The sequence below is a fragment of the Dasypus novemcinctus genome, chromosome 1 (assembly GCF_030445035.2).
Source record: "Dasypus novemcinctus isolate mDasNov1 chromosome 1, mDasNov1.1.hap2, whole genome shotgun sequence".
NCBI classification, from domain to species: Eukaryota; Metazoa; Chordata; class Mammalia; order Cingulata; family Dasypodidae; genus Dasypus; species Dasypus novemcinctus.
In genome coordinates this window covers 9,681,912-9,696,426 of record NC_080673.1, presented here as the reverse complement: position 1 = coordinate 9,696,426, position 14,515 = coordinate 9,681,912, and the positions used below count along the sequence as shown (strand labels likewise).

At 38.7% G+C, this 14,515-nt stretch overlaps 1 long non-coding RNA gene across 1 annotated transcript in view; it reads right to left on the bottom strand.

Annotated features, from left to right (window-relative positions):
* The window catches only part of LOC105744605 (uncharacterized), a 46,467-nt gene extending 39,800 nt beyond the window's left edge, over positions 1–6,667 (bottom strand). Inside the window, exon 1 of the long non-coding RNA XR_001117608.3 lies at positions 6,454–6,667. This is a non-coding gene — a long non-coding RNA (uncharacterized lncRNA). The remainder of the gene's footprint in view (positions 1–6,453) is intronic.
* Positions 6,668–14,515: the final 7,848 nt, after the last annotated feature.

Here is a 14,515-nt window from a genome sequence, read left to right as displayed (position 1 = left end):
TATTCTTTACTATTGTTATCGATTTTATGACAGAATATGGCATAGTTATGTGGCAGCAATAGGTGGCCTAATATCAAATCCCAGAAAGGGACAATTTACCCACCTTGTTGTAGGTAGTCCTGGATCATGTTTTGTATCTCCATGTGCAATCTCCCTCTATCAAATGTGTGCCACGAAGGAGAAGAAAAAAAATGTGTACATGTGATATTCTGATGTTGAAAAATTAGAAAAAAATAGTGGACTGAGCTACACATTCCCAGGACTACTCTCTAAGTCACTATAAAACATCACTTATCCTCCAGTTAAGTAAGGGGGAAAGGAGGGAGAGAGACCAGAAGTATACTTCTAAAGGAAGATCCTCATAGGAAAAGAAACATTAGGAGTAGGTGTAATTGGTTAACAGCTCAGCAATAATTGCATTGGTTTTTGTCTATTGTTTGTAATTAGCTTAAGCTTTTTAAATCTGTCTGTTCAATAAATAATCTTGGACAAATAAAGAAGGAGAAAATGGAATGTTATGAATTAAAATAAGTATAAGCAGAGAAGTTCTGGATTTTTTAGATGGAGAAAAATGGAAAGTGTATTAAGAAAAGCCAGACAACCTAAATGACATGCTTTTTTTCTTGACCTGCTAAGCAAACTGAAGTATCAAAACATCCAACAAGCCTCAAATCAAAGTAAAGACAAATGATTCCAAGGAGTTATAGGTTCCAAGTACTTGCATAACTGCATACACCATGTGACACAAACTCGTAAAAAGATCTCAGGTAATATTTTCTGTGAACTATTAAAGCAAATGTGGAATGATATGATGGCAAATACTAGGATCCTTATACCCGAGAACTGCCCCTGCTCCCAAGTTCTTCTCCGTGGAACCATGTAGGTGCTCAAGGAAGATTTAAGGCAGGATGAGAAGTCAGAAAGAGAATCACCTTTTATGTAAACCTGGAGCAGGGGTGTAGCACAGGCTGTGAGAAAGACGTAAGGCCCCGAAAGTGCTTCACCCTTTCTCCCCCATGGAGCAAAACCTTAGACCATTGGGAGAAAGGTAGTAAACCCTGTTGCCCTCAGAGCACAGGTAAAGATCCTTAGAAGCTGAGGAAAAGGATGAGAAACATCTCTCTCTGCTCCTGAGAGTCCGTAGGAAAATCTCCGGTTCCATCAGAGATCTCCTCCAACAGGAGTAGGGGCAGGGTCACTGAGAATGCCCCATCCCCATGACCCAGGGATACAGAGACTGCCAAAGCCTGAGGCTGAAGGTGACAACAGGAAGTTTATCCCACACTCATCCTCAGCCCTATCCATAGGCTAGTAAGCACTGAGGAACAAATAACATCAATCTACTCTGGGAAAGGTTTAAGAGCATGAGAGAAACACTTTCTGTGGCATAGTTACAGTGAGAAGACCTGAAACTGAGGGTGGGGCAGATACTAAGTAAAAGTCTGTAAACCAACCCTCCCCTAAGAACAAGATAATGTGAGAGGAATCTGAAACCTGTGGTGCAGTGAGATTAACAAAGCAACAATAAAACCAAAGGAAGGTCCATATCTGAGTAGGTTAACTCAACCTCTATAGTGAAGGTTCAGCAGAACATGAGGTATGTCCATTTTCAAGCATAAATGTCATTTATATCAACCTCTGATGCCCTATGCAAGATTTTAACTACAAATTATAAAGCATGCAAAGAAACATGAACATCAACACACTCTCATAAGACAAAGTAATCAACAGATTTGGCTCAACTAACAGAGCATCCACCTACCATATAGGAAGTCCGGGGTTCAGACTCAGGGCCTTCTGGCCCGTGTGGTGAGCTGGCCAACAGGCAGTGCTGATGCACGCAATGAGTACCATGCCATGCAGGGGTGTCCCCTGCGTAGGGGACCTCACGCACAAGGAGTGTGCCCCTCAAGGAGAGCCGCCCCACTCGAAAAATGCACAGCCAGCCCAGGAGTGGCACCACACACATGGAGAGCTGATGCAGCAAGATGACGCAACAAAAAGAGACAGAGATTCCCAGTGCTGCTTAGAATGCAAATGGACACAGAAGAACACACAGCAAATGAACACAAGAGAGCAGACAATGGGGGATAAGGGGAGAGAAATAAAATAAAATAAATCTTAAAAAAAGAAAAAAGAACACAAAATTTCAAAATAAAAAATGTCACACACACAAAGGTACAGTCCAGATGTTGGAACTATCAAGCAGAAAATGTTCAAACCTATGCAAAACACGTAAAAGGCTCTAGTGGAAAAGTTGGAAAATGTGCATATGTCGATGGGGATTTCAGTAGAGAGGTTGAAACAAGAAACAATTCAATGGAATACAAAAGAGGGAAGTCATGTGACTTTTCAGTCATGAGCTTTATGTGCTGGTTAATGCAGTGTTCTCCCAGTAGCACCACATGTAGGGACTTTGAGGCAATAGTCTGAAAATCTCTACTCAGGTGGTTTATTTGAACACAGGTCTTTATACTTTTATGTATATGCTGAAATAATATGAAAGTCAAATTTCTGTCTGCAAGCTCAAGCTACATGTTTCTTTCACTGTATAGCATCCTGCTGGAACTTTCTGTCTTCCTCCCCCCAATACATGCTTAGAATACATATTTTCTAGACTGCTTAAAGAGCCTCTCACCCTTTAGTATGACAAGTGAATTAAGGATGGTTTATTGAACCAAATCAGGCTAATTAGTTTTCCCTGATATTTGACACATAATTTACAGAATAAAGAACCCTCCTCGTTCTGGGATCACTAGTTAGGATTATGCTATCCTTGAGCTTTTAAAGCCTTCTCTGCCCATAAATAGATAGTAATTGAGAATGAAACCCTGGAGAAAAGCAGCACAAAGCAGATAAATATAGAGAGAGCGAGCGAGAAAGAGAGAGAGAGAACTCTTTATATTTGATCTGGGGTCTTTATTCCTTGGCTTGCCAAAAACATAATAGGTTGGATCTGAATGAAGAATTTGAAATAAGCATGACTGAACATATGTATTTGAAATCCACATGCCCAAACAGAGAATACATATGCTTTTCAAATCCAAGTGTTCTGTCTACCAAAATGTCAACAAATTTATAAATTCGGAAATAATATACATCATGTTCTTTGATACAATAAAGGAATTAAAATTAATAAGAAAATAAAAGCAATATACATATCAGTTGAAACTGTAATTTTAAAAATTTCCAATATTTGTGTTAAATAAGCAAATAGAAATATAATCCATTTTTAAATGTCATTCATTGGTAACACTATATAGCAAAATATCTGAGATGCTATATATGGAGTGACCAAAGGGAAATTCTTATTCTCAAATAAATTTATTGGAATTGACAAAGCACATTTAAATCAAAACAAAACTGAAATACAAAGTTAACCAAAATAAAGTAAAAGAAACCACTCAAATATAAATAAAAAGGTGCAGACAAAGAAAAATAAGATGAATGAAATACACTTGATGAATGAGAGATTGGATATAACCACATAGCATATACTGCCATATAAAATAAGTATTATTTACATTTTTATAGCACTGAATTTTAAACCATAGGTGAATTCAGTGGCTTTCTAATCAGATACAAATGATCAAAAATGACTCAAGAAGAAATAAAACGTGACTAAACAAGAAGTTGGAAAAGATTTAAGGCACAATTACATCAAACCACAGGTTACTCCTGTTATCCACATTATATTAAATATTTCCAGGGTGCAAAATTATTTCTGTTTTTCCATGTCAAGCATAAATCCTGTTATGGATTGAATCATTCCCTCCTCAAAAACATACTCAAGTCCTAAGCCTTATCTTGTAGATATGAACTCATTTTTAAATAGATCTTATAAGACGTTATCGCTTAATGTGAGGCTAGACTGAATCAGGGTTGGCCTTAATCCAGTCTGACTGGAGCCCTTGTAAGCAGAGGAAATTGGAAAACAGGAGGAGGAAACAGAAAGAGACCGATGACCATGTGATGGAGTTAGAGATGAGTTATAGATTGCCAGCAATACACCACCAGAACGCTGTAGACTTCAGAGAATATGTGATCCTGCTGACACCTAGATTCCAAGTTGTGAGAAAATAAATCCTGTCAGTTAAGCAAACCGATCTCTGGTATTTTTTATGGCATCCCTGGCAAACTGAGACAAACCAAAAAGAGAGAAAAAATAGCAAGACAATCACACACAGATACTCACAAACTCAAGCTATATGAATGTAACTACAAAAGGTCAAAGTAAAATGAGCAACTTGAATCAAGAAATATGACTTCACTCATGAATGCACGTGTAAGTCAACACTTAGAAAATCTCTTAATTACTATGTTAATAAGTGAAGGAAGAAAAAGCATGAGGCAATCGATAGAATTTAATAGCAATCCTTATTAAAAATTGGTATCATTATATAAAAATGAAAAAACTCCCTACTAATTAGAATCATAAAGAACAAGCACTGAATCCCCAAACAAGTATTTCTGCTATTAACATCGTTGTTTAACATTGCATGCCTGAGAAAAAAAAACAGTAAAATGAGAAATAAATATTTGATATTAATTTTGAGGAGGAACAAAATATTGTCATTATTTAAGTGACATAGTAATCTCTCTTGTGTGTCCAAAAGAAATATCTAACAAAAATAGTGCATCTAATAAAAAAATAGTATATCTAATATTTAATAATGTATCCAATAAAAAACAGATAATTCAGCAAGGGGATTGTAAAAATATAAGCTTTTAAAAATATTTTTTCCTACCATAAGATATAAAGACTTAGAAATATTTTTAAATGATGCTTCCCAAATGCATGGCAACTCTATACTACCTAGAAATATACTTAAAGAAAAACACTCAATGTTCATAAATTCATTGCCTATAGATAAAAATTGAACTAAAAGCCCAGAAATAAAATATCTTAAAAATGGAAATATAAAATATTTTCCTGAATGAAAATATTTGATAGAAAAAAAAAACGTAAACTCATCCCCAAGAAATTTTCAAATATTAAGCAGTTAAAAATATATTATAGAAGTTACTGCATTCATTTTAAAATTATATGGGAGAAAAAATAACTACAAGAATTTTTTTAATTGAAAAGAAAAACATTATAGTACATGAAATAAAGATAAAACAATATTTACTGTAGTACTGATAAAAATAATGACAATAATATCAACAATAGTAATAAAATTACCAAAACTATAGAGCATATTTTTAAAGTCTTGGGATTTTTTAGCAAAACAGGAAACTGTTCTATTTACCCAACTAAATAAATAAAACCTTCAGAAGACAGTTTGAAACACTTACATGGGTGTTTTCCTGGTTTGAGTCTTTTGTGGACCCCAAAAAATTGTGTTCTTATGCTAACCCATACCTGTGCATGGAAATCTATTATATGTGAGGCCTTTTGGTTAGATTCAGTTAAGGGACCTTTTGTTAAGATCACTTTTGATTTGATCAGTTCAGTTAAGGATCTTTGATTAGATTGCAGAACTTACCTATGGGTCTTAATCATTTTAATAGAGTCTTATAGAAATGGAGAGATACACAGAGAAAGACAGCTGCCATTTTCACCCTGCCATGTGAGAGAGAGGAATCTAACATCACCTGCAACTGCAGACAGACTAAAATACCCTGAGAGGCCAAGAGAGAGGCCAGTGGCTGGACCTGGGTAGAGCAGCCTGGAGCAAGGAGAAGGGAGAGGGGAGCCAAGTGCCTGATTACCCACAGCTGAACTCAGGGAGAAGGTGAGTCTGGAAGGGAAGGCAGGGACCATGACAGAGAGGTCTTGCCACATGGCAGGATTCCAGGATCACCAGCAGCTGACTTTGGTGAGAAAGCATCTCTGCTGATGCCTTCATTTGGACATTTTCACAGTCTCAGAAATGTAAGCTTTTACCCTAATAAATCCCTGTTGGAAAAGCCACCCCATTTCTAATAGTTTGCTCCCAGCAACTTTAGCAAACTAAAACAGGTATAAATATTTGCCACAAATATGACAAAAAGTTTATTTCAAAATTAAAAACTTTGAAAAATCTATAGTGATGAAAAATACAAACCAAAATTCAGGGAAATGTATGAAGGCACATTTCACAATTAAAGATAATACCAGTAGTGAATGAACATATGAAAATATTATCTCAGTAATACAGAATGTAGAAAGTATGTTTATTCTTTAATTTCCAGATTAGTCGGCATAAAAATATTGTACTATTTACTATGCCAATATCTTAAACCAGAATTTATTATGCTAGCATTTTAATCCAGAAATTCTCTTTCTTGGCATTTATATTAATTAAATTTGTATAAGTATACAAAGTACCTGGCCAATATATTTATGGCAAAATTATGATACATATTAAAAACACCCAAATATCTATTAGTAGATGAATATTGAAATCACTTATGGTATATTACTATTACAAATTCTATCCCATAGTTAAAGGAATTGAGCATACTTACATGAACTGTCCTGGAAATATTTCCAAGTTTTAATGTTAAGGGAAAAAGCAAGGCAAAAACTATACCTAAATTACTCTATGATTTCATGTTAAACACTGTCTTAGTCTGTGAGGCCACTAGGACAAATACAACACAACAGGCTGCTTAAATAACAGGAATATATTGGCTCACAGTTTTTAGGATAGAAGTCCTTCCTGTGACCTTCTCTGATTCTGGCTTCTGGTTTCTCCTCTTGATAAAGCAGGAATGCAGATGAAGCCTTCCCTGCTTCAGCTACAACGTAACTAAAAATAACACCTACAAGGGATATTGTTCCTTTTCTCTTGAACCTATAATTAGCACTACATCCATTAAATATATGTCCCAGAGACTTTAAACTTTGGGGGTTTTTTGTATGGCAGTTGAGCCCTGCTTCCAACACCTACTCTCGGTTCATTGGTTCGACCCAGGACAACAAACAAAATGATGATGATGGACAACCCCTATCCCAAAAAGCAAATACTATAATATCTACAACTGCAAGCAAAATAGTCCTTCCATTTTCCCTACAATATGTAAGCCCCCTCTCAATCTGAAGGGGAATGGGCCTCACCATCCAAAACACTCAAGATTGAGGAATGAATAAACATAAGGGTGGAATGCAACCATGGACCAAAGTAGACTCATTATTATTGTAGTAACAGAAAAATTTGTAACACTGATATAAAGATAGTGGTTACAAAAGGTTCTGAGGAGAGGAGGAGGGAAGAATAGATGGAACATAGGGCATTTTACTTGTTCTGCATGATATTGCAAAGATAGATATAGGCCATTACATATTTTGCCAAATCCTATACCATTGTACAGTGCAAAGTATAAACTGTAATGTAAACTATAGACCATGGTTAGTAGTAATGTTTCAATATGTATTCATCAAACGTACCAAATGTACCACAGTGATATAAGATGTTAATAACAGGGGAAAATGTGAAAAGGAGAGGGAATCCCATATACATTTGACATAACTTTTATGCAGTCTAAAACTTCTCTATAAATAAAATCTAAGGCCATTATCAGAGGCAATGTGTTCAGGAAACTCAAACCCGAAACGAATGTGGTCTTGTAGGACCTGGATAGGGTGCCATGAATCAGTGGATTCTATGGTAGCCAGAAAAAGTGTTGACTGCAGTTAGGGTCCAGCAGAAGACTCTGGATGGGATGCAAAACCAACTGTGTTCTATCTGGCTCATTGGCTTGTAAGATCTATCCGTGTAAAGCATTTTTAGTCATGGTGAAGGTCTGATAGGGAGAAGAGATCTTCCATCCTGTTTCAGTGACTTCTGACAGCAGTGGCAGATGGTGTGTGTATTCCAGTTGAGGAGAGTGTCTAAATTTCCATGAGTCATCTTCTCCTGAATCTCCCAGTAAATCAGTTACATATCTCCCTGTTCTGGGGTGCAAACTCATTCTGTCTCTTTGTTTAACTGATGAGTATAGTCTGCTAAGTGGCTAAGTCCCTCTTTGTCAGCATAGAAGCCTTCCTGGTGAGTATCTCCATGTATAACAAAAAGCTTACAGGAAAAGAGCTTATTTTAATCTAATTGTATCCCCACAGCATGGTGAGATCTTTCTCTATATGCTAGTTTTATCTGGAAGTCTTAGACTTGCCAGTGGGCCAGGCATTACACAGCCTATGAGTCAATGAAAATACAGCATGGCTCATTTGCCAGGGTGATGTGTATCCATACCACTTGAAGCTCTCTGCCCATTGTGCTGAGTGTCCTTACTGTGTCAGTAAGGGACAGGTCTCTCTCAAGTTAGATGATAGCCATTTCATTCCTTTAGGAGTTACCTGGATTGAGCCATGTGCTTCCTTCCTTCCTTCCCAGGTCCATGGGTACTCTGAGAGATCTCTATGTGGGTATTTATTGAAAGCACCTGTCAAAATAGGATATACCTGGTATATTATTGGTTTAAAGAGAACGTAAGATAAATCCCATTAAATTTTAAGATTGAAAATTGATAATGATTTTACCAGAGCTGAATTGAAATAATTTTTGAACTGCTGATACTATTGAAAAAATCATCCAAGAATATTATTATCATTGAAACATCATCCACTATTTTCAAGCAATATTAAGTTCATTTTAATAAACTTACCAAAGAAAAGACGATACAGATATTAATCATCACAACTGCTAACTTCACAATAGAAGAAACAGTCAATGAAAAAATATCCTACACTTATGAAGTATTTCTTCCCAAAATGTGAAACCTGAGTCTAAAGAAATCTCTAGATCCAACTACTCATCTGCAAAAATTCAGATGTCAGAGAAAAAGAACAATGATATATTTTGTCAAGAAATTAATTACAAATAAAAAACAGAGATGGAGTTAAAACCTTCAGATAAAACAAAATGTATGTGTGTGCACTAGTGCATGAGTGCATGTGTATAACCTGTGTATCAACCAACTACAATAGATTTGATTTATTTGGATTTTGATTCAAGCAAACAAATTTTTTCTAGTGAATCATTAGGGGTAATGGTGAATAGTACCACTCTCATTTCCACCTCTTGATTTCTAGACCTGTAAATTCTGGCTATGGGAGAAACAGCACCATAGAGTGGATGCTGATTTAAAGTATACACAGTCTCCTGATGAACATTGCCCAGAACTGCAAGGTTGTCACTTGGTTAGTGTAGTAATTGAAACTTCAAAAGGCCATTTCACCATTCTATCAATCCAGATGCTTCAGGATGATAGGGTTTGCCCTTTCAGGAAGGTCTATCCAGATACCTTTTCCCAAGATCTCCTTGTCACCAATTTTCCAATCACATTCCTTTCAAGTCCCTGACTATCCAGCCAAACCATTGGTGACAGCCCATGAATCAGTATACATCATACTTCCAGCCATTTCTTCTTCCAAGCAAAATGAACAAGCAAGTGCATTGCTCAAAGTTCGGTCCACTGGGAGCATTTCCCTTCACCGATGTCCTTCAGGGATGTGGCAGTTTGATATTATTTATGTATTCCAAAAAGAGATATTGATTATGTTTACAAATTGCTCTGCTCTATTTCTCTGGGCATGATACCCATTGATTGATTTAAATTCAAAGGCTTTGCATTTACTTGATTAAATCAAGATTGGGGTTTTGATTCAATCATGTCTCTAGGGCACTGATACATGTATATTACAATTACCTTGAGGGAAAGATTGCAAACAAGAAATTAAAAGTGTGATGTGACTGCCTTGAGCATGTAGGAGTAGGCACATAAAAGATTTAGATGCTGAGTACTTAGAGACCTCTCCTGCTTCAGGAATGTAAACTTATCTTAGTCTGTGTAAGGAGGACATGCTTGGGGACATTTACCTCAAGCATGTAACTCTGTCTTTGCCTGTTTCTGATCTTAGCTACACACTAACTATATGTCCCTGCTTAACGTTCCATGAATAGCAATGCCCTTTAGATCAGGATGTTTCACAAATTGCATGTCTCTCCTTAGGAGAGCTAGCCACTTCCCCATGGACAGGCACTGTCATCTCAGAATGCTTTAATGACTCACAGGTTGCAAAATTGGCAGGAGAGCTGAAGTTTCAGAGCTCCTTAAAATGGAAAGCCCCTAGATTGCCAAAGTCCCACCCAGGAAAGGATGCTCTGCCTTGGACTATGATTCCAATCAGGGACTCTGGCCAGCTGTCAAATGAACTCATGAAAGATCAGATGTTGAGTTTTCCCCTGGTTTGGTGAGTGATTGTAAACATACTCTCTCTTTCCCTCTCTCTGTATTATCTAATTGGTTTATTGCATTATATTGTGAGCAATCAATAACTGTGACCATTTAAGTGTTTGTTAGTATTGGATCATCTACATATCAATTATCAAATAAATTGCTAGTTTTGATTCATGTCTTGAGTCTCTGCCCTTTCCTTAGCAAAGCAGGCATGGAGGGCTGAGTCCCCACCCCCTAGGTGGGCTGATAAAACAGACTCTTATATGGAAGTAGATATACAGAGAAGATACACAGAGGAAGAGACAGCTCCATAGACATAGCAGAGGCCCCAGAAAGAGAGATGGGCCATTTGCCTGATAGTTTCCAGCGGACCTTGTGAAGAGAACAGAGCAGCTGAGTTGAGAAAGAAATGAGCCCTGGGAAGAGCGACAAGCCCTAAGCCAGCCTACAGCTGAGATGGGAAGAAGCTGAATCCACAGAACCTTGAGAAGGAGGAGGAAGGCTGAACCCTGGCAGATGTCACCTGCCATCTTGCGTCAACATGTGACAACAGAGTTTGGTAAGAAAGTAACCTTTGTGGGACTCTTTTTTTTTTAAAGATTTATTTTTATTTATTTCTCTCCCCTCCTGCCCCAACCCCACTATTGTCTGTTCTCTGTGTCCTTTTGCTGCATGTTCTTCTTTGTCCACTTCTGTTGTTGTCAGTGGTACGGGAATTTGTGTTTCTTTTTGTTGCGTCATCTTGTGTGTCAGCTCTCTGTGTGTGCGGTGCCATTCCTGGGCAGGCTGAACTTTCTTTCACACTGGGCAGCTCTCCTTACGGGGCATGCTCCTTGTGTGTGGGGCTCCCCTATGCGGGGACACCCCTGCATAGCACGGCACTCCTTGTGTGCATCAGCACTGCATGTGGGCCAGCTCCACATGGGTCAAGGAGGCCCGGGGTTTGAACCACAGATCTCCCATGTGGTAGACAGATGCCCTATCCACTGGGCCAAGTCCGTTTCTTCAGGGCCTTGTAACTGTAAGATTTTACCCAAAATAAATGCCCTTTATAAAAGCCAATAGATTTCTGGTATTTTGCATCAATATCCCTTTAGCTGACTAATACAAGGGATGTCCCAGATAGGAACTTTAGTGCTGCAGCTGTCCACTTTTGGGTGCTACCTGCATATCATACAGAACCATCTGTAAATCAGTACCAAGTTTTCTAATCCTCAGTCACCTGATTTTAAGGAACTCCCAAGAGGCCATAGCTATGGACTGAGAAAGAGAAGGTAATGTGTTAGGAGTAGGACCCATGGGCAATTGGTTTACTTCCTTGTGTAACTTACTTGTGCCCTCAGGACCTACTTGAGCCCTATCTCATATCTACCTCTTCCATTCTATGGTAAAGTGCTGCTGTGCAGGCAAAACTTGATGGTCTGGCTGGTCAGATAACATCCATCTCATGATAGGCAACTCAAGTCTTATGGTAACTTGAAGCCCGTTGTTAAGCATTTGATCTCTATTATGGCCCAGTAGCAGCCCAAAAGCTGTTTCTCAAAAGTAGTTATCTGCAGAGCATAGCAATGCTTTCCTCCAATATCCTAAGATTCAGTGTTGTCATTTTCCTACTGAGGCCTGGAAAGGCTCCATATGGCAACCCTACTTGCCACTGAAACTTCCAGCATCATCAGATCAGTTGGAACATATGGCTCAGGTGGCAGAGCTGCTTGCATAGCAGCCTGGACATGTCAAAAAGCCTCCTTCTGTACGTTTCCCACTCAGTACTAGTAACTTTTTGAGTCACTTGCTAAAAGGGATAGAAAAGCATACCCAAATGAGCAATATGTTCTCTCCAAAATCCAAAGAGGCCAACTAGACATTGTACCTCTTTTTTGGTTTTAGGAGGGGCTAGATGCAACAGCTTATCTTTTGGGATATCTTTACATACCGCACATCACCAGACACTTAGAAATTTCGCTAAAGTGTGAGGCTCCTCTATTTTTGTTCAAGGTATCTCTCACCCTTTGACACAAATGCTTTACCATTAAGTCTAGAGAGGTTGCTTCTTCTTCTGTACTAAGTTCAATCATTATGATAGCACAATATAATGGACTCATGTGACAGTCTGAATTTTGTGAATCCCAGAAAATGATTACATTCTTAAACTAATCCTTCTCTGTGGGTGTGGGGCCCTTTGAATTGCATTAACTTTATTTTTGCAATTCATGATGAGATAATTTGATAAGATCACTTTAAGGTTTTCAGTGGACTATGTCAATCAGGTGGGAGCCATGTTGGGTCTCCATCTCTTCACAGGCTTTTATATAAACTGAGAGCACATAGAGAGATACAGAGAAAGGAAACTGTGATTTTGATCCTGCCCCATGAAAGAGAGGGCTGCAAGAAGATAACCACCAAGAGGCTGAGAGAGGTCCTAGGGTCTGGAATCAGCAGAGCACAGGGGCAGGGAAAGAGGCCTCTGAGGGCTGAGTGCATGGAGCAACTAAAGTTTGAGGAGATGCATCATATCCCTTATGGCCAACAGCTGGGCTCTGGGAGGCAGGGGGCCCTAAGAAGAAGGCAGGGACCTTGGCATATATAAGCCACAATCTTGCCTCACCATGGGCCAGGATGCCAGGATTATTAATAGTTGACTTTGATGAGAAAGTATCTCTGATGGTGCCATGATTTGGACATTTCATGGCTTCAGAACTGTAAGATGTCCCTCTGATAAAATTCCCATTATAAAAGCCAATTTCTGGTAGTTTGCATTGGCGTGCTTTTGACAAACTAAGACAACCAATGTGATGTCTTTTGGGAGCAAAAGATGATCAAAACCCTGTGGAATACTTTATGACATAGAGCTGGAGAGTTTATTTCCCCTTGACATAGAATAGTGAAGGTGTATTGTTGGCCTTATCAGCTGAAAGCAACCTCTTTCTGGTGGTATTTACTAACAACAACTGAGAAAAAAGAATTTGCTAGTTCTATAGCTGCATACAAGTTACCAGGGAATGTGTTGATTTGCTCAAGCAATGATGCCACATCTGGAACAGCAGCTCCAATTGGAGTCAACACTGGGATAGGTTTATGATAATCTACTCTCATCCTCCGAGATCCATCTGTTAACTACCAAATAAGAGGACAAGCAGGAGAGTTGAATGGGGATATGGTAGGAATCACTACCCTTGCATCCTTATTTGAGTCATCTTGCAGCACCCTTCCATACTCCTCACAGTGCTGCTTGTCTCCAGCCCAGGCACAGCCTTCTCTTAAGAACATGTCCACACCCATCTCCAAGGCCTCCTCCAAGGCTTTGGCATTCATTGGGATAACATCTTTTGAACCTACCCCAACAAGAATGTGATCAACTATGGCTGGGGCAAGTTGCTCCTTTACAGGCTGGGTATCACTTTCATCTAAATTGGTTCTTAGGTAGCAGACACCACAGTTGATGCCAACTCTGACATGCCCTGGGATACCACTGCACCAGGGTAGTTCACATCAAAGGTCACCATATTCCCACTAGTAAACCCTTAACCTGAATGGACATCAGGAAGCCCAATAGATCAATGAATAATCCCAGGCAGTATGACCACGCTACTGATCAGTTTCATGTTTGGCAGAAAGCCACCAACACCACCGCCTTGACAGGCATTCCTTAACTCCTCAAACATTAATTTTTCCAGAGTATCATTTATATAGAAAACTCCTTCAAACTGCATGTTAGGCATGAAGCCCTTCTTCTCCAATAGTTTTTCTTCATCTTTTCCAAGAACTGTGGCAACTAACGTATAAAATTTTAGCAATGTAACAGAATCCTTCCCCAGGGGAACCTGACTTTCCCTCATTCCTGGAGCTCTGGGTCTGTTAACTATCTCAAGTCTGAACTTGAGTAATGGACTGTGACTCTATGTTTTTTTGCAAGTCAGTTTAAACATTTGTTCACTTGACATAGAACTCATCTGCTTATATAGATCAAGTAAGATTTCAGTAGACTGATCATCTATTTCACTTCTAGATACCCCATAATCTGCCAAACAATGTCACAGGTCTTTGTGCATCAGACTGTTTTGATAGCTGCTTTGAGTCTGCCCACCATGTCTTTGTGATTAGGTGCTGCCAGTTGGCTTCTGCCAACCTGGGTTCCAATCATCCCCATTGTGTTTAAGGATACAAGTTCAGTGAAAGCAGTTTCCACAGTTATATCTAACTCATAGAGAAGAGTGACCATAGGACTCTTCAGGAAGATGTGGAGTTAGTCCCACAAATTTATTCCTGGCAGTCCTAGTAAAGGTGTGCCTTCTGGATATTCCTGGGGTGGGTAAGCAGGTCTTGTCTGATCAATCCACTCTAACATTCT